The sequence below is a fragment of the Grus americana genome, chromosome 2 (assembly GCF_028858705.1).
Source record: "Grus americana isolate bGruAme1 chromosome 2, bGruAme1.mat, whole genome shotgun sequence".
Taxonomy (NCBI): Eukaryota; Metazoa; Chordata; class Aves; order Gruiformes; family Gruidae; genus Grus; species Grus americana.
The window spans coordinates 85,422,967-85,450,204 of NC_072853.1; the positions used below are offsets into that span (position 1 = coordinate 85,422,967).

At 37.9% G+C, this 27,238-nt stretch overlaps 1 long non-coding RNA gene across 1 annotated transcript in view; it reads right to left on the reverse strand.

Moving 5' to 3' along the window:
* The window catches only part of LOC129203340 (uncharacterized), a 429,251-nt gene that overhangs the window by 65,293 nt on the left and 336,720 nt on the right, over positions 1-27,238 (reverse strand). The window contains exon 3 of the long non-coding RNA XR_008575985.1: positions 7,955-8,098. This is a non-coding gene — a long non-coding RNA (uncharacterized LOC129203340). The remainder of the gene's footprint in view (positions 1-7,954; positions 8,099-27,238) is intronic.

Genomic DNA, 27,238 nt, shown 5'->3' on the forward strand with positions numbered 1-27,238 from the left:
ATCACTAGGTATCTGAACAACATGAACCCAGTTCTTATCTAGACTAGGCAGAAGACATGTATATGTGTAGAAGTAGTTGACAGAACTTCCATTCAAGAGAAAATTAAAACATAGCATCTTGCCATTTTCACCTGAACTGGCATCCCTAGGCATGTATCACAGAAAGGGCTGTATAGCCACCAGGCAATGAGAAATGAATGGTATTTCTGGATGTTCGACATCGCCCTTCCAAACCCTCCACAGAACTGTAACAGCAACATTTAGAAAAATAGTTAAGTGTGTGAGTTTTCTATTTAAAATATTCATGCTCATTGATCACAAATAGGGCAAAAAAAATGACATACAGTTATTATGGAAAAAGTAAGTTGATTAAAAAAGAGTGACCTTTAGAAAACATTTGCAAAAATTGCCCGTTGTATATTGGAAGATAATGCTCCAGGGAGTTCCAGGCAGAGTAAAAAAAATTAATCTAATCAAATAAACAAACAAACCCACCCGGTTTAAATAACTAGCTTAGAGAAAAATGCTTCAAATGGGGCGGGGGGAGTTTCCAATACTTCCTGTGGGTTTGTGTTGGTTTGGTTTTTTGGGGGGTTTTTTTGGTGGTTGTTTTTGGTTGGTTGGTTGGTTGGTTGGGTTTTTTAACTTTACCTATTTAAAAGGTCCAGATGCTTACCCTGATGGTTCCGCTCTGTTCTGCCATACATAGTATCTCCTCTACACTCAGCCTAGGATTACTCACGTTCTTGGCTGCTGGAACTCAAATATGTCCTTGACTGATACATTTTGGCTCTCAGGGTGAGAAAGAGTGACAGGTAATTGCTATGTGCTGCATCTGATGGGTAATTCAGAGTGGGATTGAAGTCCATTGATGGACTTGAATTTAGTTGCTTATATGTTCTGTGGACCAGACGAAGGACATTTCCATTCCAAATAATAATAATAGAGGGGAGAGGGAGGAGGAAATGAGGAGACACGAGGACAAATGCAGAAGAAAGTGATGGTGCTTGAAAATTTCCATCGATTTATATGCAGTGAGGACCAAAAAATGGGATAGAAGTCTTAACACTGAATCACAAAGCCATCAGAGAAGTGATACTCTTCAAAAAGCATTTTAGTTAGCAAGTTCATCTGAGTGTTTTCCTTATCAGCGCTTACCTTCTCAACATCACCTCTTAATCTCTGTATTTATTCTGACATACCACTCTTTCAAGCAGAAGCCAGGTATATAACATTTTCTTTATTTATTTGACATATGTGCTTCTTCAAGTAGCAGTTCAGAGGTAGAAGGGCCAAATTACCAAAATATCTGTTTTATAGAAAACCTGAGTCCCACTGTCTAGGAGGTGAGATTAAAAAAAAAAAAAAAAAAAAAAAAAAGGCTGTGTAAAGATGATAATATGAAACACAACTGTATCCTGAGAGGGTTGTAAAAAGGGGATCTTTATTGACAGGCACATAGGTTTGGTTTTGGGGTTTTTTTTTCTTCTCTTTCTTCTACCAGTGTAAATCAGGACTTCTGTAGCATCTGTTTAGAGTTACAGTGGGGTACATCTACATTAGATAGGTATACTTACATCCTAAATTACTGCTATTTACCCAGAAAAGGAATAAGAAATGTTACCTGTGACAGGGAATGCAATTAATTTATATTCCATTTACCATTTTCAAGAGATATAGTTAAATATTTAAAATTATGGTAAACAAGTACCAAGATTACTATTAATATTTAGGGAGAAATGAAAAGATAGTTGACAAGCAAAGATACAAGTTTCCTAAATGGAAATGAAATGGCTTTTCATTTTGTTGTGTAATTGATACTCCAGTTTAATGACTGAAATATAAGTTGAACCTGCAGAGTTTTCACAGAAAGCTTGTTGCAGCTCAATTTGAGTGAGCTCAGATTTGGCAGAATGGCTTCATCACCAAATCTCTAGCAAAAGTACTGAGTAAAAATCTGCTCAGACTGTTCAAGACAATGGAAATCAAGTCAAGAAATACTAGGTTTTAACTTTTCTTCATGCTACAAATATTCTTAGAAAACTGTCATTAAATTGTACTATCTAGTATATTTGTTCCACTTAACAATATTGGGTTTATTTGCAATATTTTCTTAAATAAGAAAAATGAACCATGGGATGGAGTTCCCCCCCCCCCCCTTTTGGAATATATATATTGAACTAAATATAAAACAGATATACAAAAGTGTGTAATATGCACACACAGAGTCAATGCGCCTGCGATCAGAATGCCAAGAAGGTTATTCTTAATAAATGTACTTTGTGATCTTCATAAAGGCTTTTAAGACGGTTGCTTAAACTGCCATCTCAAGTCCATATACAGAAATACTGTACTACATATACGTAAAGGGTCCGAGGGGACTGAAGAACATAAGGGAGCGGTAAGGAAACTCAGAACCTAGGTCACCAGTTCAAACAAAGCCCTGTGGGTAGTTGTTGAACTGCATAAACAACCCAGAATCTTTGTGAAATGAATAAATGGCCCCAGACAAGTGTTTAGCAAATGTGTGTCTGCATTTACAATTACATTTAGCACTTGCTGGCAGCCTTCAGAGAGCAGCAGCCGAGAGCCTACCTAATGCTTATAGACTCTAAATGACCCAGGTCAAAAAGCTGGATTTGGGGATCAGTGCTGAAGCACATTGTTGGTTAAGAAAGGACAAAAGTCTCGTCTGTTTTCTGAAAAAGGAGTGGGTTTGCATCCTTATTTACCTTCACTGGAAAAGAAAAAAAGAATTGAAAATGTTTTTCTAACCAAGTCAGCCACAGCAGTATATTGTAAGTATATTTGGTGTGCTGGACATCGTATTGATGCGGTCAATGAGTAAATGCATGCATGAAAAGAATAATAAATCTGATCTAAATTTGGAAACAAAACCTACTCATCCAGGTCATTTAAGTGAGTATTTATCATCTGCTTTGGAGACAGTTCTGAATATACTGTATTCGGAAAGTTGAAGGACACCATAATTCTGGTACCTAAATATACAACTTCTAAACATAAGTGGGAGTCAGCACTTTACTGTGAGTTAGGTGCTTAGATACTTTCTTATTTTGAATCTCAGACTTATACATTTCTTGTGACTGTCTCCATAAAGTTTTCCAGACTAAGCTGTGATTGCAGGTCTGGGCCATTCAGCACAACAGCACAGAGATGGACTTCAGCACCCACAGACCCCAAATCACACTCTGCTGGGTCACAGGACAGTAAAAATAGCTTACATTACACATATGTCAACCAAAGCAGTCATTGCCTTAAAAAATATTGACAGCTGAGACATCTGCAGCAGAAAGATGCCCCTCCAGCCTCAGAACTGTCTGGTGTACATCAGCAAGTCTGATCTTTACAGGAAGACTCTCTTCACCCTCAAAACTGAAGTAATACATTTGACAGAAACTGAACCACAGCTGCTCCTAAAGTAATCTGACCAAGTCTCATGATGCAATATCTTAGCTCCCATCTGGCTGAGAGAAAAAGAAGCCTCTTTAAATGATCCATTGCAATATTAGCATTGTAAAACATATGTCTTTGTCTTCTGCTATATACCAAGACTGGTAATAAACACAGCGATGTAGGTTTGTATTTTACTTTGATATAGAAATTATCTACAGGAAAGAGTTGGGTTTTTTCCCCTCAAATTACCAGGCTTGAAGGTTCAACAAGAAAGCAGACTCCCTCTCAAAACACCACTGCAGCTTCAAAGATTTGCTACAAAATCATTCCCTCAACAAATATTCATCTAGTGACACATGCCAAACCCAACCCCTTCAATGAGCTACATCTCTGCAAAACAAGTGGACCTTAGTGAAAGTTTCTATTGAAACAAAGGAAGATAAGGTTTGAAACTCATTCTTTACTATGGTGCATCTATGACAAAGAGTAATAAAAAGAGAAGCCAAGAAAAAGTAGTAGCAAACACTACATTTGCCTCTAAATCAACTAATTATGAGTTTGAGAAGTCATTCAGAGGGTGCAACTTTCACAGGGGCTTGAAAGTAACAACCCCTGAAAGTGTGCAGAAAACTTACCTATTTGCAAGCATATATATAACTATATACACTGCAATATATGTTTCTTTTTTATTTGTAAGGTATGCTTTTGCAAGAGCAACGATATGCCGAGGTATCCGAGACAAACCTTGCAGAGCTTTGTTTCCATGCGCCAGGTAGGAGCACGTGATTTCTGCAGTGTAGGCACACACAGAGACTCCAAAGCTGGAAACAGAACTGGCTCTTACTGTGCTAGCTACTTCTCTACACTGAGAAACAGCCCCTGACACAAAGAGTGTACAGTCGAAAACAATTAAAAATACAGAAAAAGGGGATAAAAAGATGGTAGAGCGTTGGAGCACATATATCCCATTCATGTGAGTACTGGAGTGTTTTCAGAGGGGTTTTCTGTTTCAGTTAAAAAGAAAAATTTACACAGGTGGACTAAGTGAGAAAAGCAATGTCCTCGCAGCATCAAAGGAAGGAAGAGAATGGATGTGAGAGTGATGAAGCATTAAATCGTGGTAGATGAAGAAAAGGAAAGAAAGAGGGAGAATGCTAAGAACAGCAGAATGAAAAGAAAAACAAATCATTAGGAAGAAAAAGAAGCTAGAGGAAGAGGAAGGTGCTACCCAGACGTCCAAGAATAAGTGTCCAGGAAACAGACTGTGAAAATAACTGAAGGAGGAGGGATAACAAGAGTCTTGTGGGCCACAGTGGTCTTGCTAGGAAAGCTGATGTTAGGTCTCTGACACATGTTAACACAGGGCTTGAAAAGTTTCCCTTTCTGGTACAGCAAATTCCCATATATCTTTAAGAAAGGAAACTGGGGAAACTCATTAACCCCTGAAGCTTATTCTATCTCACTCTCACCCCATCCTCTTGAAATGACATAATATATCTCTTTACCTTACAATATCTGGATTATTAACTATAGTCATTAACAGTTGTTTTCTTTTTCACATGTCACTATCACTGTTTTAGCAGGACTGTTCCTTGCTGCTCTATGATTGGGTTTATGTCAGCTTTCAGACAGCTCCCTTTGCTCTACCCCTTTCCAGACCTCAATTTAATACATTTCCTTAAAAAGCTCTTAAAAGATTAAAGCATTAGCATCAAATGCTAATTTTCAATGGAGTTGGGCCAGATAGCAATCATACTTTTCTGTCAGTAATAAGGAGACATAGCTTGAGGCAAAAAAATTTAACACTGGCCTCATTCAAAGAACTTGAAATATCTGAAAAACAGCTGAACTCTGCATATAGCTCTATATTTAATACTATTTGATATGATCTTAGAGTAAGAAAAAAAGGTCCAAAAGAGGGAACTAGGCTATACTGACACATCTTCCACTGCCTTCCTGTGTAACCTGTGTTCCTATGTCTACCAAGTCTGAAAAGCTTCAGTGAGTCAGATGCCCCAAATTACTTGTTTAATGAGGAATGATATTTCCCATATTGCTGAGGTCACTTTTGGACCATCACTACATATGAAGAAGCTCACAATCCACCAATGGAAAAGATCAGAAAATAATTATAGCATTATTGTCTACTTTTATCAAAAAAAGAGAAAAAACCAGCATTTCCCTGTGTTTGGTGAACTGTCATCTCATACAATCTCTGAGGCTAGCATATCGGAAAGTGAGTGCTCTTCACTTAGAAGCAGAGAGAACATCTGATCTTGTAAAATAATAATAGAGATGTAAGTGCATTTGTAAGACTTGTTTAGAAACCCACAGATACACTGCCATGAAAGCGTGATTTATTTATTTTTTACTTACAGCAACAGCTTTGTGAGACAAAAGGGGAACAGAGCCATCATGTCAAACAATGTTTGTAGTTAGTCCTTGTCAAAGACTGGAACGGAAGTTCCTGCTATTTATATGTAACCTGGATGTCTGCGACTGCATAGGAATTGTTTTCACTACAAATTTTTCCATGCAGCACATTTATTATCTTTTGATTTTTTTTAATGAATACTCTGATGTATATTAATGAATACTAATTACGCTGAGAAACCATTGATTATTCATGAGAGGAAAAAAAAAGGGAAGACAAGCCATAATGGCAGCTGATTTGTGCATTCAAATATTTCTACCCTGGTCAAGACTTGCATCTCTGGGTAGAAGAAGCACAAAACTTAGTAAATGTCATATAAATGTAGCATGAAAAAAGAAGTGAGTCATACGCTACAACAAAATGAGGGTCAGTGCCTGTAACGACTTCCAAAACCAACTTTCTTTCCAAGAAAACAGTGGATATATTGAGTCACCATTATAAAAGACATTACTTTCAGAGATCATTTTCAAGAAGGAGAATATACTGATAGTTAAATCTGTCAGTATTCTTAGTACATTCCCCCAAAACCTCAGGTCATTTTCCCATATGCTTATGTTTTTGTGAGAAAAAGAACTTGGTATTTCTCACTGAAAAATCTAATGGAATAAGTAACAAACCTGCAGGTAACCAACATTTTCCTGAATTGCTTAATTTTTTTTTTTAATTTTTTTTTGAGGGGTGGAGGGAAGGAGCGGAGCGGGGCAGGGGCTTGGGAGGTATTTTTGGATGAAAAAATATATCTCTGTATTGAGTAGCTGAGCTTTTAATGCAAGCCATAGTGCTATGAATTGTATTAACAACATTAGATGATAAACGATACAGATATTTAATAACAGTATTGGCTGAAAAAAAAGCAGTGCAATTAATTCACACTTTTATAAACTGCCTAGGAGTTATACATCTGTTTAAGACAGACAGATTTGAAATCAGTTAACTTTCCATTGATCTTTTCTCCCTATTATGACAGATTTTTAAACACAATGTCTTAATTTTTGTGGGCAACAAAGAACATGGAAAAAAAAAATCTGTTGTTTAATACAACAGATCTTAATTTGGTCCCTTACAGTATTAAAAAGTTTGGGCTGTTTACTAGCTCCTTAATTACGTCGCCTGACAGCACAGCTATTAAGTGTGGAGTTGACTCAGACTATCAAATTCAGTTCACTTTAGACATTTTAGGGTGGATATGCCATAGGTACACTGGGTCATCTAACTAACTCCAGGCTGCGTAAGCGTCTCTGACTTTTTCTTATTAATCATTCAATCTTTCAAGACAGCGTCCCTCATCTACTCTCTTTTTCTTTCTAGATAAAGATCTTCAATCATCAGTCTATTTCTTTTGATATGCCACACTTTCCATCACCCCATGAAAAATACGTTCTCTCCCTCTTCAATCAAACACTACTCCCTGCCCTCCCCGCCCCCCAGGAACTACAAATTTAATTTTCTGGCCACTCGTATTGAACCAGCACCCCACTCACCCTTATCCCCCCCCCCCGAACCGCTAATCCTGCGAAAGCAACTATGCAAACCGCCCCGGCCTCCGAGTGTAACATCACGCACGCCAGTCACAGCCCTCAGTCTGACGGCAACCTGGAAAGCTGCATGCATATTCCTGACTCACATTTCAAAAATCCCTTTCTGTCTCGTCTAAATGCCACGGGACTTTGAAGCCTTGCGCCTATGAGTTCCTGCTTGCGAAGGAACGACGCTCCTTATTCAGAAGGAAGTTTTACCAGAAGGTACTTTTGCTTTCCGGCTGCTGTGCCTCCCCAAATAAATGCACTCAGCACAAAGGGGGAAAGCGCGCTTGCCTTTCCTCCTCCCCTCTCACACCCCTGCACGTTTCTAACATTTCCCCCCCCCCCCTCCCCGGCTTCGGGGAACCACCGAATCGGAACTAACTGCGGCCATTCACAAGAAGCTGCTTAGAACCCGAATCCCTGCAGAGAGGAGTTCCAGGCTGGGACGCTCGCCTCTGCCCCCAGCCCTCTCCTGCCACGGCGCGGGCTCCCCTGCTGCAGTGCAGCCTCTCACTTTGCTCCCTCTGAACTTTGGATGCAGAAATTCGGCGCGATGCAGTCAGCCAGATAAAGCAGCGCTTACCTTAATTGAAATCTTTTCTCTGGTAAAGCTGGAGCATCAGTCAAATCAACAGTGATTTGGGGGTAATCTAAGTTTCAATCAACACCCTCCGGGTAGCTGCATAGTGCTCTGCCTTTTTTTCGTTGATGTTGAACTCTTCACTGTCTAAAGGAGAGAGAGAGAAAGATAAGCTGAAATCCTCAGAGGCTCCTAGGGAGTGAGAGAAGAGGCACCAAAGCAATGTTTCTTAACATGAGCTTCTCAGCAAGCGTGCTTCAGGTCTGGAAGATCGTGTAACTGCTGTGATAGGCTCCTGTCATGTCCCCTGAGCCGTGAGATGATCATTGACCTGATTAGCTCTGAACACTCCCTACATGCAGGGAAAGCACCGAGAGGATTGGTGGGTCGCAAGGGAATTGGGAAAGGCACCAGGGCCGCTTGGGAATCTTCATTCTTCCAGACTAATGGATGTGCTGCAGCTGAGGCTGTAATTTGCGAGGAGGTTATGCACAATGTTAACCATCTGAGGACTTAAACAAATGTGCTTTTGCGTGCTGTTTCTCAAGGTGCACCAGCATTCAACGCAGGGGTAGAGCTGAGTAATTAGAGGCTGATGTAGCTGTTTCGTAATACAAGGCTCACTGTATGATATGTTCTGTAAGCTGAGAGATAAAGTGGATTCATACATTTGTCTCTGACCCTGGAGACAATAGCAGTTAGGGGGTAGAATGAGTGGAATTAGCATGGTGGGCTCATGTTAGCCCCCAGATGGCAATCAATCACCAGGGAAAGAAAAAGGAAGGACCAACTAAAGCCAACAGACTGGAATTATTTAACAAGTGTATGTGGCAATTTAAATAAAATGTAGAGAAAGAATGCAAAATTACTACAGAAAGGACTCTTCAACACAGAGATAAAATCAGTAGCAAAGCACAACAATACAAGTTCTCTTCCATGCTTGCAGTAGAGGGAAGAAACCAACAAGGAATGCATTTAAAGGACCTAATTTGCCTTTCACTTACACTGATACGAATAAATCTATTAAAGATGATGGTTTAAATTTAGATGGAAAAAAAAAAAAAGCAGTGTGAAAGAAGAATGAGGTGTATTTGTTACCCAGTTTTTGTTCTAGGGTATTACAGAAACTAGATTTTTGTGTATCAGGTATTCAGGCTTATGTGGTCAAATGAGTCAGCCAAAGTATATCAACTTCAGCAACTACGCTCATCTGCTATTTTCCTGCTTCTTGGACAACAATTATGGCACTAGCCAGTTGACTCGATTTTCCATTCAGATTTATCCGTGGAAATAGCGGTTTGTAACTAAGAGAGGAGTTCACAGAATAACATGTTTAGTAATGGTGGTCTGCTGCACTGATATAAAATGGATAAAATTTTATTTTGATAGCAGCTAAAGAAGAAGATTTGGAACCTATAGTAGCAATGTTAGTTCTTATGTAGTTATCCTAAGTTACTCTATGAATACTGAAACAAAGGTAATCATAAACATATACTGAAAATCTTAATCACATTTATTTACTTTGGGTCTGGTTTATCCATTTTTCAGGTAAATTAGTATAATTGTATTTTAGTAGGATAAGCAGTTAAGAAAGCAATTTTTAAGTTTTAAGCAAATGGTTGGGGAAATGGATTACATATTTACTTTCTGCAGGCATTCACATCAGAAATTTTATTATTACAGTGGGAACAGTATCATGTGACTTAGATCACTCAACAGTAACCAGAAAAGTTTGAATCTCCAATTTATTTAGCAAGACACAGAAGGCAATGATTTCTCACCCTAACTGCAGTCACCCTAACTACGGTGCCTGGGAAACAGGCAATAAATCCCATGTTCCCACTACACAGAAAGTAGGAAGAGACCAACTTTTCTACCATAACAGTGATAGCTATATAATTTTCATGATCCTCCCCTGGAAGAGCCTCTCTCTTCCCACCGATCAAAATCTCCTCTGTGTGCAAAATCTTGATATATAAGACTGTCTTTAGCAATATTTCATATTCAGACAGCAAATTTTTTACAACATAGGTTATCTTTTAATATGATTTACAGAATGCCTGTCACCCAGGGTTTCCCGTTTCACCTGGGACTAATGGTAACAAAATAATAATTAATCAAATAAGAACGCTTTTACGCACATTAATATGAAACATAAACACAATCTTGAGCTTCACTAAATGGGTTTAATGTGTCAAGACTAAGGTGATTTGCTGCTACAACCCTCACTGAAAAAGAGGTTTCTTTCTTTACCCATAATATTGTACACAGAACGGGCAGCAAGTCATCCCATCACTTATGATCTTATCTGTTCTGACACGGCATCCCTCATGAAACAGGTAATACACAGACAAACACTGTATTATTTATGATTTTGAAAACAATGAAAGAAATTAAATAGGAAAAAGACCTTATTAAGACAATTTCTTTGCCATTCCTGAAAATTTCAAATTTCAGGTTTCTTGTCATTTTGTTTAGTTGAGTCCTAGCTCTCACCAGCCCTGGAATTTTCAACACTTCTCTGTTCCACGACCTAAGAGACCTCCATGTCAGGAACACTTTTCCTGTTACCAGCCCCTTTTCAAATCTCTTTCAGTAGTTTTATACTAAAAATTCTACTCTTACAATATAAATTTTAATCCTTCTCACTAAATGTTCTGATTGTCTTCTTAAGGTTTAAAAGTCAACATTCATCAGAAGTTAATGGTCCATAACTGAATTATTTTAATTGTTTTTTACTGCAACTAAAGGTCTGAAAAAGAAAACAGCGGGTCCAGAAAAGGGACTGAAGCATGAAGTGACAAAATTTAAAGTGACAACATGATTTAAGTTTGTGCAGAAATAATTGGGACTTACTGTTGACTTGGACAACTGGGTAAAGAAACTGGCATTTCAAATTCAGGGTTAACAAAAGGAAACAATAATTTGAATCACTCATAAATCTTGCTGCAGTCTAAACAACAGAAGCAAAGTCAGTTGTCTTGGGTCCTATTCCCAATCCTAAATATAACTTAAAATTTTGAATTCAGTTCCTATCAGGCATCTAAATAAATGGGCAGAGGTTGTTCAGAAAAAGGCTCTCAGAAAAGTAATGTCTTCAATAGGAGATAATATAATCACTTATACACATAATTTTTTTTCTAAAATTCTAAAAAAAACCTTCTAGCCTCATCATTCTTATACAAAGGGGACAGTACATTAAACCAGTTTAAAAAAAAAAAAGAAAAAGGAATAATTTTCTATGCAATCCATAATTCATCTTTTGAATTCACTGCCACAAGCCATGACAAAGAATTAAAATATACATGTGTGAGAAAATTTAAAATATATACACAAAAAAAGGTCCTTGTTTCAGGACTGTTCCTCAATGAGAAATAAAAATATTACCTCATGGGCAAGACAAGATACTACTCATGGGGAAAAAAATCTTCTACCAACTAATATCATTTAGTAGTAAAATTCAGAAGACCTTTACAGTATCATTGCATAAGCCATGGTATTTTTACTGTCAAAGGTCATTAGATACTCATGCTTCATTACAAGAATAATTCAGTTGTTTTGGGGTATATTTTAACAGATGAATAACATTTTTTAAAAGACCTGTATTTCCCAAATTGATCATTTGAATAGACTGAATGCCAAAATAAATACAGAAAACTATACTAGTGTAAGTTTTTTAATATTCATGTAAAGATCTTCACTTCAGAGGCATGAACTACTGCAGCACAACACTTCATCATGCATCAATGTAAATTCAATACAGAATAAAAGTCCATAGAAGAACAGTACAAAAAGTGACGGAATCATCTATATGTTAATATATTCACAACTTTTCTGCTGGCCCAAATCACACATACAGTTGGTTGCCTCAGCTCTGCTGATGCTGAGGAACTCAATGAAATAGAAGTGAATCATGTCTATACCCATAGCTTCAACATAAAGAATTATGCTTTTTCTACAGTAAAAATATTCTTTGCTATCAAAAAAATATACTATACAAGATGTACCGAGAATGTCAATTTGGTCAGTAATTTATTTTTTAATAAGTAATTAATAAGAAGAGGTATTGTCTGCTTCATTTTGGCTGGAAAAAACAGTAGCTAGAAATCTGGTGTGGGAATACTCTAGGATAGCAGCAAAACCAGCAGAATAAAAGAGTTTATAGAAGAGACTAAGTAAAACCATCTTTATCCTTCATCTCTCCAGAGAAAAACATATAAATAATAAACCACTTAAACACATTAAAAATGTTTTGAAGAAAAGGAAAACCATTTGAACCATTTGAACTTTCACAACCATCAGATTTTCTGCATTTTGGCAACCATTTTTTCCCAATGGCAGCCAGGGACAACCAGACTAGATAGCTCTCAGTAGTACCTGGCAATTGCCATGCATTTTAGCACTGAACTTTTACTCTTATCTTCATTAATTTCAAAAGCACAGGCTGAGCAGATTCAACTCCAAATTCTCATCTGGCTTACATCAGCATAGCTGCATTGATTTAAGGGGAACTGTCCAGCAGATTTATAAATTAGTGAGATCTCATGTAAAAGCAATAGAATTTGTCATCAATGAATATTTCAACAGATTTCAAAGATCAACCCTCCTGCAACATCATCCAAAGTTTTATTTTTGATATGGATCATTTTTTCCCAAACTTTCTGGCCAGAGTGCATACAGACAACACAGGAAACTTGTTTGCATCTAACAAAAACTGTAATCTTGACAATTCAGTGCTTTAGTTCAACGCCTTGTTCAACAGGATCTTAACGTTAAGGTAAAGATGTGATCTGGATGGAAGGAAACAGCTGAGCCCTAGCCATGCTCAGTGGAAAACGACTCACTTCGTCAGGCTTCTCCTTCTGGTAGCTCTAGGGGCTCAGACAAATCCAAAGTGCTCTTGCTCTTATCTGACCACTGTTCTCACTCCCGGTTTAGCAATAATAATCAGCACCGTTCTTTTTACTTAGGTCAAACTTCCAAAGATAAGTAGTACAGCGTATTGCTTTAAGACATTTCTGATTATGTTTTGCAGTGTACAGTTTGAGCTTCGTTGTACTCTTTTATTTAAGCAAGGGTGGTAGACTGAGACATTTCAATGTTAGTGCTTTCTATTTCCTCGGAGGCATCCCCACAATGTTGGAGGTACTTAGGAGGCATATGTAACCCTGGGTTTAAGTAAAGGTCTACAAAATGCATAAAGGAACAATGCGAGTTCTGGAGCATCCTAATAACACAGTAGAACAGTTCCAGAAACGTAGTGACAGTGGGAAGGCTGGTGGTGACTAAGTACTCCACGATTCAGTTCTGGGAGGTATTCAAGAACATTGTTCTTCCCAAGAGTAGGGAACTTATGGGCAGAAAAGGTACAGAGCCTGGGGAGTTAAAGGACACATGGAAGGACAATTTTTTAAGGATGTATTCAGATCTGGTAAAGAGAAAAGGGAAATAAAGGTAGAAAAAAGACGTGAAATGGAAAGAGGCCACCACTGCTTTGATTATGCCTCTTCAGCTTTACTACCATCTGAGAAAAATATATCACAGAGGAATATAGATCACATTCAAGCACCAAATGAATTATGGTTGTCCATAATTATAAAGAAAGAAACAGAATGGACAATTATTTGGATATGATATGTGCCTGCAATACTATTTAGTTACAGATATGTATTATAAAGGCAGTTTTGGGAAAACATGGAATCTGAATTCTGTTCAGTCTGTTTGGTATGTCTGTCTGTATGAATTGAGAACCTCAGGACTACTAGAATGTACTCTACAGGACAGAGGAAATTTTATATCTGAAGTTAGTTTCTCTCTGCTGAAAATTTCTGTCAGCAATACACCTATAGGGTTCAACTGAAAACAAGTTGCACAGCTGTAACCAAGGGCAAGGTTTTGTAGCAAAGCGTGACACGTAATTTCTGGTCTGGGTCTCCTTTTTGCTGAGGGCTATAGACATCCTTTAGGCATAACAGCAAAAAGACGGAGTGCCCTGCAGGTTGCACCACAGGAGCACTGTGGGAGACAGAATGACTCAGGGACATCCTTTCTAAAGTACAACTCCTCCCTCACATCCTTCTTGTTCAGGTGAAGGGAACAGTGTGATTTGTGGTACGACCTGTCTCAGCAGCAATTTACAACAACTTCCCAGTAAAATCTCTGTCTGCTCACTCCCTTTTGCCATCCACTTGCTTTAGCATGCAGGGATACGAGAGAGCGAACAAGGCAGAAAGTAGTGCGCAGGGATGCAATATACTGCTTGTAACCACATAAATATCTTATACCTATCCATTAGCCTCCATGTTCCCGTCTGTCTGAATAAGGAGGGGTTGCTTGTCCCCTTGAAGGGGACAAAACTGAACTGCAATTTAGTCTTGGGATTCTCCCTGGCATTTTTATAGCTGAACCCTGCACTACTACTTACTCAGACTATAAATACTATAAATCATACACACTTTAAGGGCCACATTTTCGGCGTCATAAACCATCATATCTGTCCATTTTTCAGGGGAACCACAGGGTTTTTATAATACCTAGAGAAAATCAGATCTTAGGAGGTGACAATATCTCTGCCTGAGATTGTTCAGATATTATTGCTTTCTGGAAAAGCTCAGAAAAATATAAACTAAATGTAAACATTAATTAAACCAAACTTTCCAGCAATCCTAATTTGTATGTCTCTGACTAGTTTTTAGTCTTCTAACATTGGGGAATTTTGTTTTGTTTCTATTTTTATTTGTTCTTTGTTGTTTTGTTTTTTTTTTAATTTTACCCTTGACAGTTTTTCCTTACATGATGCCACTCTTTTCTTTTTCAATTTGTCTATTTCAGAGTCATCTTTTAATCTGTTTTCTGGATTCTTAGAAAAAGGTCCTTTTTCTCTTCAAGTTATTTTCATGTACTTGTCCTCTGGGCATGTGAAACATCCTGTTTCTTACCTTAACCTGCTCTCTTTTCACTTGCTCATCCCTTATTAATGTTTCTTTCTACACAATTCCAGTACCGCAAGAACTTCCTATCTTTCTTCTCCAAGGATTATTTTCCCCATCTCTCTTAATGGTCCTCCTTCCTTGTTTTCTTGTTCTCTTGTCACTCTTAAAAGGAAAGGTATTCTTCTGCCTTTTCTGGCAGTGTTAGAATGGATAGGTATAGGAGGAGAAAACAAAGGGAGAATAACAGCTGCATTTTTTCCATATGCATACAAATAATTCTTATGTAGGAAAAGGAATGAAGTGCTGACAAAATGGCTTTTAGCATCACATTCCCTCAACTACTGTTCAGGAGGAGATGGAAATGCTGTAAAGGAGCATGACTGGAAAGTTTCTAATTCCTAGTTCCCTATTGTTCTTCATGGTCTGAAGCAAGTTTTCTCTCAGATGACAGACACCAGCCCCTTGGCTGCAAAGGACAACTTCCTTCTGTACAGAAAACATGGAAGAAGGCTGGACTATACCATAGAGAGTACCCGTGACATTATTTTGATGCCAAGCGCTGAAAGAGCGGGCTGATGGGAACAGTGGCCAGTAAGACAAGCTCTCATTCGGGGTCAGCACTCTCCCTTCATGTGTGACCACGCTGGCTAGCATTTAGGCTGGACTCTGCTGTGGGAATACTCAAGCTGTACCGCACCAAGCTGGTGGTGGACAGGAGGGTAAGGAGGTCCCTCATCCCAGTCTTCTGAGCAGAGCAGAACTTTCGGAGCCTTTCAGGAATGTAAGTAAGTAATTTAGTTCCTTCCATGTGCCTAATGGCAAGACCATTACTCCCTAAAGCATTGTACTGCATCCAAGTGTCTAATAAGTTAAGTGGCTTTCATGACGTAAAGAAGCTGAACTGTGTAATGTATATAGATCTTATTTTTGGACACGAAGGTACACGAAGATTTCCATCTAGTACACACACACTGACCCTGATTAGCAGGGCCTAATGCTGTAGAGTTTTCTTCTTGTTTTTACCACTCACATCATTAACCCTTCCAATGCCCTCCTATTACAGACAACACCCTACATATTATTATCCCATTAGTTTGCTTATCTATAGTCAGTAACAAAATTCTGAACAAAACTACTGCTTCCTTCTGCAGAGCTGCATGTTATTGCTCATCCGCCTGTTTTTGATTCTGTCCTGCACTTTAAAAACATCGGTCTCGTGGGCCTTTGAGATTATCAGGTTTCCTAAGATTTCCTTTAGATGATCAGCAGAGGTAGAAGAATGAAAAGGCAATAATATATAAAACTGTCTTCTTAATTGTTCCATCTCATAGTCATTATTTCCAATGGGATCTAGCAATGCAAACATTTTAAAAGCTCAGAAGACATGGAATCAGATCATGATACGAAATGTGACGGTTCTAGCCAGCAGGAAGTCGAAAGGGGCAGGAGGAAAACAGCAAAACCCCAGCCCCCTCAGCTCAGGCAGCCCAAGCAAAAGCCATGCCTCAGCTGCAGCCCCTTCACTCGGGGAAGCAGAGGCAATGGTCCAGCAACATAAACTTGGGCAGCATATCCCGCAGAGGGAGTAAAGAAGGAGCATCCTAAACTCTGCTTCAGTGCAGCTCGATGCCAAAAACCAGCACAGAGCATACTGGAACATAGTTTCTTTAATACCGTCTTGCTGTGGAAACATGTTGGAAGAGAACATGCTTCGCAAAGCACAGCCACCCTTTATCTCTTTTTAAGATTACACGGTTTGAGACAGTTGGCTAAGTAATAAAAGTTGGCCTCCAGTGGTTAAACTGAAAAGAATTCTCTAGACACAGAAGATATATGCTACATTAAAAAAAAAGTGTACAGGTTAATAATTATATCTTTTCTGGACAGGAAGTATCATTATGTGATCATATCCATTTGGGGCCATTAGCCTCTCTTTCCCCTTTTTCCGAATATGGAAAAATGAAAGATGGCTTAATTATAGCACTAGGAAATTACCTCCCTTTTGGGGGGTGGAGAAGATGGTCTTATAATCACAATACAAAGTTGAGACTGTAGGATATTACCGTAAAATATTTATTATCAGATACTGTCTCAGTTCCATTTGCATCTGTAATAAGTAGCACGTTTAAAAGACACTCACGTATATGGAATGAAAGTAGAAGAATTTGGAAGCTGGAAGGTACAGGCGTTGCTTCCAAACTGCACGGAGTTGCATTTTCTCTCATGGTTGCAAGTTGTGATTCGTGACTGAGGTGAAAATGTGTAATATTAACATTGTCTGCTAAAAATGATGAGTAAGAAATGTAAGCGCTACATATTCATTCATGTTAATTTGTCTCTTTACAAGCATAGCCAACTAGCCCGTGTTCAGCTATCTCCCGAACCATCTATACTGATTATTAATCAGAGTTTGCAGAAACCCTGTATCTCTTTCCCCCCCCGCCCATTCATGAAGGCACTTCTGAGAATAATAATTACACTACTTAGCCTTTATCTAGTGCTTCTCATCTTTCAAGTGCTTCACAAATATTAATTCACTAATTAATCTTCCCAACAACCCAGATTACTCCCATTTTACAGATGGAGAAGCATTAGCAGAGAGGGCAAGTGACCTGCCTGAGGCCATGGAGAGTAGAGAAAGGGGAGAGGACTAAGGAGAAAGATGTTTATAACTAGAGAGAAATGGAGGCAGATGGGACAATTATGGTGATGGTTCAGCAAATAATCATAAGATTCCAGTGAAGAATTTAACATACCACCGGAGGGCAGGCAGTGCTAGCCCTACCGTGTATTATACAGTCACTCAGTATGCCAAAGGATCCACAAATAAAAAAACTGAACTGAAAAATAAGACATATTGTGCACTTTCACATTTTTTTTTTTTTAGAACAAACACAGTCTGTTCTTAGATACTGGCAAAATCTTAAAGTAATCATGAGCACAAACTGAGGTCATGAAACTAGAAAATTCTAAATTACTGGGCATCTCATTTGAAGTAGGGCTATCTCTACTCAAAATTGGATCAACTAAATGCAAAGACTGCCCAATACTAGTGGCATAAATTCAGTTAGGATTTTTATGCCTGGTTCATTTTGCATCTAGGGAGGCTGACAGAAAGCATACTGTCTATAAGGCTAGATCTAGATCTCAGATTCAGTTCAAACTATATGTAACAAAACAGTCTTGCCTCTTAAACCTTGCCTTTCTAGTTTCCAAATAACTTATGTTTAATCCTCTATCTCACTTTTTTTCTTTTTCTTTTCAGTTTTACAATAAAAATTTCCTTTTAATCCAGATCTCCCAAATGAGACACTGCTGCATTTGGACTACAGGAGAACATGGGGTAATATTATCACATGGTACTGCTGACAGGAAGAAATTTTCTTGAAGGCTGTAAGAGATACATCATTGCCCAGAATTTAGGACAGTGACTGGGGATGTGAGATATCCTAGCTAAATCCATGAACTGAATGACTGAGTGATTTCAGAGCAAAAACTGTTCTCTATGTCGCAGCTGATAGGAACTTGGGGATTGGTTTTGGATTGCGGTAGAATCCCAACAAGTATACTACACATACCTACACAAATCAAAAAGCTCCAAATGATTGCAAAAATATTCAAAGTGCTTTATGCTCCATGCAGACTGGGAATAAACGACAAAAAAAAAAAACCAACCCACCCCACGTTAAGACCGGTACAAAATATACCAGTTGTACAAACAACTGGGTCGAGTTGAGATCACTTTTGCCCCTCTTTGAGAAGTTTTGCTTTCTGCTCCATTGATATGGTAAATGTTTGTTCCAGTTGCACTTTATGCAGACATTGACATTTTGTATATAATACTGTATTGGGCTGATCAGTGATGATAGAAGCAAGGTAGCAAACAATCTAAATACTCTCATATTCAAATTTCTCATGCTACACTGATATCCAAGAGTACAGAAAGCCCCAATAAGAACGAAGAGGAGAGAGGAGGAATCCAAAAAAGCCCCTGTTAATTTCAGCCACTACGGTAAGATATGTGCTGCAAGGTTCAGTGCTAAAAGGGGAGCTCCCACTCCTGTACCCTGTGCGTTTCTCTCTCAAGTTACTCCCTTGTCTGGACATGCCCTTAGAATGAAATATATTTACCTACAGAATAGATACACCTGTTATATATCTTGGAAAATTATCTGCTTCCCAAGCTCTAAGAACTTGAGAGAAAAATATTATTCCAAAAAAAGAATAATGCAAATATGTCTTTCTTTGCTTCTGTAAGATTTTGAAAGTAAAGATCATAGTTTTCTCTCTGAGTTCTACATCCTCTTAAAATCAATTCTCCCTATAAAATTTATTTAAGACATATATTCAGGAAAAGTTTTCCTGTAAATGACAAGGTGGGATAAAGCCTTTATCAGCACTATTTTGATGTTACTAACACAACTTTATCATGGCTTCGGCATTTGTAAGCTTTGCAGCCACTACACATGCTTACCAATCCAATCACTGACAACAGCGAGCAACTTAATACTTGTGATCTCAGCTTTTGTAGTGGTGAGAAAAAAATTGACTGGGAAGAGCTTCTGCAGCATGCTGTAATCAGGATGACACTATTAAATTTGTGCTTTCATTCAGTGATTAATTTTTTATTTAGGTCCTGTGATACAATGGTTTTTATGTTAGTACAAAAAAGTAATGATCGCAAAACTTTGGTAACCGATCACATACACAGGTACAGGACTGATGAGAAGGACGCTTGATAATGACATGAGGGTATCACGCCAGAAACACTGCATTTTGTCTGTGACGTTTGGCTAGGTTTGCTTTGCTTAGGCCGGCCCGTTGGAGGTCTGCGTAAGGCCACAGACCACTCTCGCTGAAATTTGGAGCGCTGTACAGAAACGACTTCAGCAGACGGGAAAAGCGGCAAAGAAAACAAAGAGCCTGGCTCAGCTGTATGTGGCTCAGCATGGAGGAGAAAAACCTTGTTTATGCAACAGACATAAGAAAGGCAAGGATGTGGACCAGAAGCCCCGAGTTTCTTCCTAGGTGGGTGTTACAGCTGCCAGGTTACATATAAGCTGCTGCAGGTGCATCTTCTTTTCCCTTTCTTAAACATATTTCAACTCTAAAAGGAAGACATAAATCTTATTTACATGTCTCCAGAATTATATTTGGAGGCTGCCGAGCAAGGACAGAGCTCAGAAGGGCTAGTTATAGAAACTTAATTACTGGTTTAGGAACCAACTTCTTTTAAACAATGATTATTTATTTATTTATTTATTTAACCTTAATCTGCATCAAAAACTAGGCAGTGCCATGCAGTTCAATGCTGTAAGTTAAACGAGCAGTTATCAAGGTAAGGCATATACTGGTTCTTAGATGTTGGGACCTACAAGTAAACTAGCTTTACATATCAGCTCATCTTTAATTAAAATTTCTTAATACAATCTGAATGTTGCTGATGCTAATATTTTGAAGTACTTAAGGTTATTCTAGGCTAAGCAGGAAAGTGTTAGTTTTCTTTTTCTAGCACTCTTTATGTTTGCATAGGCTTTAGCTTTGTATTCTTCAACCAGGAAACAGCATGTAATTATTTTGGATGTCTTCTTTTATTGCTTAATTAAAACTATAGAAAATGGCATAAAGTAAACTCTCTCTATCACACTGACATTTGCACAGCAGCACATTTGCAATCAAGTGAAAGCATATTTGTCCTATGTCATTAATGATATAAAAGATACAAATTATTTATTTATGATTATATTAATAATAAAATATTAATTTGTTGAAGAAAACACTGTATTAATAATAAATAATCCTGATCTCCATGAATATGATACCAAGATGAAATTGCTTTAATTTGGTTTAGAAAATAATTAAATACAGACTTACACTCATGGAAGATAACTCTAATGCCTCACAAACAGTGGTCAAGTACTGTCTTGGAACAATCTCTAAGTAAGCACCTGCATAAGCAGTGTGTTGTAATAATGGATTAATTTACTGTGCTGCATCATTGAGCATTAATTCTGAAAGTGCTACTTCTTCAGAGAAAAAGTTCTGTATTAATAAAAGACATGCAGAGTCTAGAATTCAAAACCAACACCTGAAAATAAAATAGAAGAAAGCGTCTGTACTTTGCATCATTTATTTTCTAATTTGGGAAAACATACGTGCGAGATGAACAAGAAATCCACACACATCACTTCTTCAAACCCTGAATCTTCAAAACAGAGAAACAAAGAATGATGAAATAATGGCTAGGATGGGTCAGAAAAAAAGTTCTGCATCCGAGTATAACTACGGATCTAAAACAACAGGCAATGTCGGCCCCAACTGAAAATTTCTAAAAGTAAGTGTATGTTCTTGTTCTTCCAACAGGTTTTTACCTTGTTTCAGTCTCCCAGTAAGGAAAATATTTATGAAAGTGGCCTTTCTAACCAGTTGTGTTGCTTTGCAAGTGTTTGGGGCTTTCCCATGTTTTATGTCTATCTTCACCTCAACTTTTCATCCTTTATATCTAAACTTGCTCAGATGGCATTTATCTTCCTTTTTGGGAGCATTTTTTTCCAAACCGTTTTTTGGAGTATACAGGAAAACTATGGCAGCAGTGATGACATCTGTACCCTTTAATTTGTAGCACAATGCTGTCTGTTTCTATGCCTCATTCTCAATACTAATAGGCATATTTTCAGTCACTTCCACTTGGCATTATATACATTAGCAATCTTCTCACGCAGGTCCCATACCACAAAGCTCAAGAGTATCACGTTTTGTAAAACATCAGACACAAATATTCATGTTCCAGAACTTACGAGTGACTTTATCCTCAGCAGCAAGCAGACTGGGAACGGTTGCAGCTCTCACAGACGTTTCTGAGTTAGCCCTAATGAGCTCAAATACTGGTAACAGCATAGCAGGGCACAAGGAGCTAACTGCAAGCTAGCTGCCCAAATGCATTCTTTACAATATCACACCCAGCAAACAATAAGTTTGAGACCAAAGGAGCACTGCAGGACACATCCCTCACATCCCATCAAAAAAATCCACCCCATGCTTCAATTTGTTTCACTATGGTCTCAAAGAAAGTTGTTCCAGTGAGTCAAGTGAGATTATTCACATGAAATTTGTATGCCAATAGATTCTGGGCCAGAACTTGCATACGTTTCTTCAAGACGCTATCCTTATTTGTGCAGATAAGAGGAAAAAAAAAAAATCAATGAACTCATTAAATTGCATTTTAATGTTTCAAAGACTGACTTCTAATGTCATGATCATGTTCATAAACATAGTTTATTCAAATTATTCATGAATCATAACTCCTGAATGAGCAAAAAAGGCATTGGTAATATATATACACCCATGTAATTCAAATGAGAAACTTCCTAACAACTCATTGCTAAAATATGTGATATACATATGTACACATAGATGGAATTATTCATAAGAAGAAAAGGGGGTATACAACATCCTAACCAAACCCAAAGTATTCAGAAGTTTTCAGAAGGTCTGCTTTGGTGCAAATGTATTAATTTTCACACCTAAGAGTCTCCCATTCAGTGCAACATTCCTGTATGTCTTGCAACATCATTAAAGCTGCACAAGGCTCTCATGAGTGATTTATTTCATTAAGTTTGCACCATCATAATTAATCATCTATTTTCAGTTAGTCATTTACTACTGATAGTCCATTATTAGAGAAGAACATCAGTAAGTTTTCTTCCACCTGAACACAGACATCTTTCTCAAATTGAGATTTATCTTTCTTGGCTGGAATCTATCTCTTCCCCCTTCAATTATGAAAAGATCAGAGACAATTTGCTGAGATCAGCTGCCAAAATTTTAGACAGTTAATATTAGGTGAGCAGAATCCCACCATTACTTGCCACGAGCTTCCTTTAGTAGAAGTGTACAGAAAAAGATACTTACTTTTTGAAAAGATACATTCTTGTCAAGTGCTTTGTCTTTGTCTGTCAAGTTTTACAGCTACATTCCCCAGCTTATCAAATAGACATTCTCACAGAGTTTTATGAACTAATATTATGCCATATCACTTTACTACAATAATGATCAGGTAATACATCTACAGTGCAAACTAACTACAGCTAACCAAAAGAATACCTGGCAAATAAATTTTAAGAAATGCAGAGCATAAGTATTCTTCTTTAAGATCCCAAATGCACATCGCAAGCTATCAACATACTCAGAGTACTCCATTTAGTTAGACAGTTAGAAAATCTTTTGCAGAGTGGAACTTCAGCATTAAGTTTCTTAACTTAGTTAATGCTATATAGTCAAACAAGTAAGCCGTCTCCTTCTACTATTTACTCTTTAAAGAATTTCTTTGTTTATATCAAAGCAGTCTTACCCAGATTCTGATAATTTTGAAAATATTTTTCCTCTGTGATCCAGTCTGGAAGAAGGAGTAGAAGAAGATGAGGCATAAAATTGCATAAATTTACTTTCATATCTGAGCTATGTTATCTTACTAGTCATTATGTCTTTTCTTATAGGTAAATTACAGGGTAAATTTTCAATGTAAGAAATTATCCATTCAGTCCCTACTATTTCTGCCTCTAAATAGCCATGAGGTCCTGCTGCGCATGAGGTAAACCACAAGGTAGGACTGATACCAGTGAGAAGAGAACAGAGACAGCCTGGCTGAGTTGCTGTGATCCTTAACAAAGAGAGGCTTATGCCGCAACACCGTCACAGGATAAATCTGTTCCTTTCACAAATGAGTGAAGAGCTGTGAAAGACAGCTATTGTAATTTTGCAGCTAAAAGTTCACGTCAGTCAGATGTAGGTGTATGATAGCTGTTTCTGTAAACAATATGGGTATTCCACGTTCATTTTTTAAATCACACTGTAAACACTTTATCCTCAATTCGGTATACAGCGCAATTCCCATAATTTATCATTTAACGTGGCTGTTATGCAACAAGCAATTTCCTTCCAAGATCATGGTATCTGCGTATTCCACTTTCAAGGAAATAGTGGTTAAATGTTGTTAGATAACATGCTCTTACTGACTAAACAAAGAAACCAGACCTTTCCACTGAGCGACATGTCTTTACCTGCTGAAAAAATTGAGATCTATTCCCTATCACGATAACAGCCATGACTTAGTGAAGCACAGAGGCCTCCTACAAAGCAAATACTTCCATTAACTACAACACCTTTGCACACGGGACTCGGAAATTTTCCAAATAACAGTGATTAACCAATTAAAAATTGAAAGGTATCTTCACTACAATACACACAGACACACGTGTCCGCATTCATACATTGTACACTTTCCACAACTAATACAGTCTCTACAGCTAGCCTTGACTTTATGCATACTTCCCTATCAATGTACAAGGAGATTTCTTCCCAAAGATATTATGGAGGAATCCGTGAACAGAAAACTTCCCTTAAAGAACAATGCAGAAAGCCGTGTACTGTGATATGAACCTTTGATATCGCACCTTGCATGCAAAGGTGTAATTCTGTCAAAAGCTGTCAATTCTGTCAAAATTATAAATAGTTTGAATTTAATGATTTTTTTTTCTTCAGACAAAACTGAAAAACTGCCCTGAAAATTCTGAAATAAATTATTTTAAAATATTTTTCTTTTTTTCCTGAATAGATCACAGGCTGATGCAGATGAGACATTTTCAGATTGAAACAGAACCTAATTCTGAAATCCTGAAACCTTGAAATAAAACTGAATTTGTCTTGCATCCCAATTTACCACCAATTAAAATCAATCAATTAATCAATCAATCCCCAAAATTTGATTGTCAAATAAATATCAAGTAGCTACCCAAATGAAAATTATTTGACACACGGAGTTTCTGAGCATCTATAAATTGATCTAAAACATTTGAATTGAAGCCACTTTTAGGTGTAGACTATAGATCTTAACTTTATATAGTCAGAAGGAAAGAATCTGTTCTATAACTGTAGTATTTTCTGTTTCCAATATAGGATATATAAATAGGGGAAAGAAATATCACAGTTCTGATATTTTTTTGTTTTTAAAAGGCAGATAACTCCCCTTGAATATTTCAACGAACGCTCAGCAAAGAAGCAATGCAGAGCCTCTGTGTAAAATAACTGAGGCACATGGCATATTTCTTCATTACTCAAGAGCTGAGAAAGATGGGCAAGGCAAGGTAGCAAAGACAGGGGAAGAACTTTTTAAACAATATCTTGTCAGTATCTTATTTTCTGAGCAAATTATCCATGCCAGCTATGTGAAAAAACAGCTACAGAAAATAAGTGGCATACCTGGCTTGTCATTATGTCAGCTGTTACCTTTTCTGAAACTAATACAATTTTTATGCTATTTCATAAAGTAAATATTGTCATCCCAGGGAATTCAGGTTACATGCAAATTTTTAATAAATACATTAATAAGAGCTTTTCTTTCAGAAAACATGCCTAAATTAAAATGCTTTGAAATTTTATTTCCTTATAATTTGTTCTGACAAGTTAAAAGTGTACATGAATCTCCAATATTCCCATCTTGATATCATTTTTATATATATTAGATGTTTTGTTCAGTATTGTATTTTTATTGTGATTATAAACAATTTATGAAACTAAAATCAAAATAAAATGGGTCTAGGGTTTGGGGATTTTTTTGAGTCTCTTAAAAATGATTTCAAAGTTTGGCTGATTAATTCATTTCTAAGTAGGCATAATACAAATTCAAAACAGTTTTCAGCTTGATTTCAGTCAAGATTTTTCACTTCGTATCTGCATTGTCTTGAAATAACAGAAGCCATTTCAACTACAAAGACACCCATGGCTAAATTCCCATTCACTTAAATAAGGTCAGGCTCTCACCTTCTGATGCTGATGCTGTTTTACCTTTTTACGCCCTTCACTGTAAGCACTAGGCACTGGGCAAATTAAGTCAGCAAGAATTAAACAGAGCATTAACACGGTTTGCTATTGTTTACCCCAACAATACACTATGGTTATGTGGAAATAAAAAAGGTTATAATGAGAGCAGAGTATGGAATAACATGAATTCATTCTGGTAACAGCGATTGTAATGTTAATGGGATATTGTGCAAACACAACCCACCCCATAACAGTTTAAGGAATTTAATTGTATGTCCATTTCCTGTTGTAATTTACTTTTCTTCTTACTGTAATAAATAAATTCACATATTATGTGTAAATTAAAAACAAAGAGAAAACACCTCACACCAACCACTATCTCTAATCTTCCCATCTGTCACTGTGTAATGTGTGAAGCAACAGACATATAATATTTCCTCTGTATATAATCCCAGCTCGATACCGATAACTCCATTTCCAGTTCCTGATGTTCCATTTCCAAGTACATGATGGAAAAAAGGTGATGAGGAATAGTCAGCAGGGATTCAACAAGTGGAAGTCATGCTTGATCAACTTGATAAACATCTGTGGTGAAATGACTGGCTTGAGAGATGAGAGGAGAGCAGTGGATATTGTCTACCTTGAGTTCAGTAAAGATCCCGTAAGATCCTCATAGAGAAGCTCTTGAACTAAGGGCTGGATGAGCAGACAGTGAGGTGGATCAAAAACTTGCAGAACAGCCAGGCCCAAAGGGTGGTGATCAGTGGCATGAAGTCTAGTTGGAGGCCAGTAACTAGTGATGTACCCCAGGGGTCAATACTGTGTCCAATCCTGATCAACACCTTCATTCATGATTGGGCAGAGTGTACTCTCAGCCAAGTTTCTGATGACATAAAACTGGAAGGAGTGACTGATACACCAGAGGATCATGCTATCGTCCAGAGGGACCTCAACAGGCTGGAGAAATGTGCAGGTAGGAACCTCGCAAAGTTCAACAAAAGAAAGTGCAAGCTCTGCACCTGGGGAGGGACAACCCCAGGGACCAGTATATGCTGGTGACCAACCAGCTTTGCAGAAAGAACAGCTGGGGAAAGCAGCTTTGCAGAAAAGGACCTAGGGGCCCTGGTGGACACCAAGTGAAACATAAACCAGCCATGTGCCCTTTGCATCCAAGAAGAATAACGGTATCTTGGGATGCATTAGACAAAGTATTGCTAGCAGGTAGAGGGAGGTGATCCTTCCCCTCTACTCAGCACTGGTAAGGCCACACCTGGAGTGCTATGTCCAGTTCTGGGTGCCCCAGCACAGAAGAAATATGGAGCTATTAAAGAGTTCAGTGAAGGGCCACAAAGACGATTAAAAGACTGGCGCATCTTTCATATGCGGAGAGGCTGAGAGAACTGGAATTGAAGGCTCAGGGGGATCTTATCAATGTGTATAACTATCTGAAGGCAGGGTGTAAATAAGATGGAGCCAGGCTCCTTTCAGTGGTGCCAAGTGACAAGATCAGAGCCAATGGGCACAAACAGAAACACAG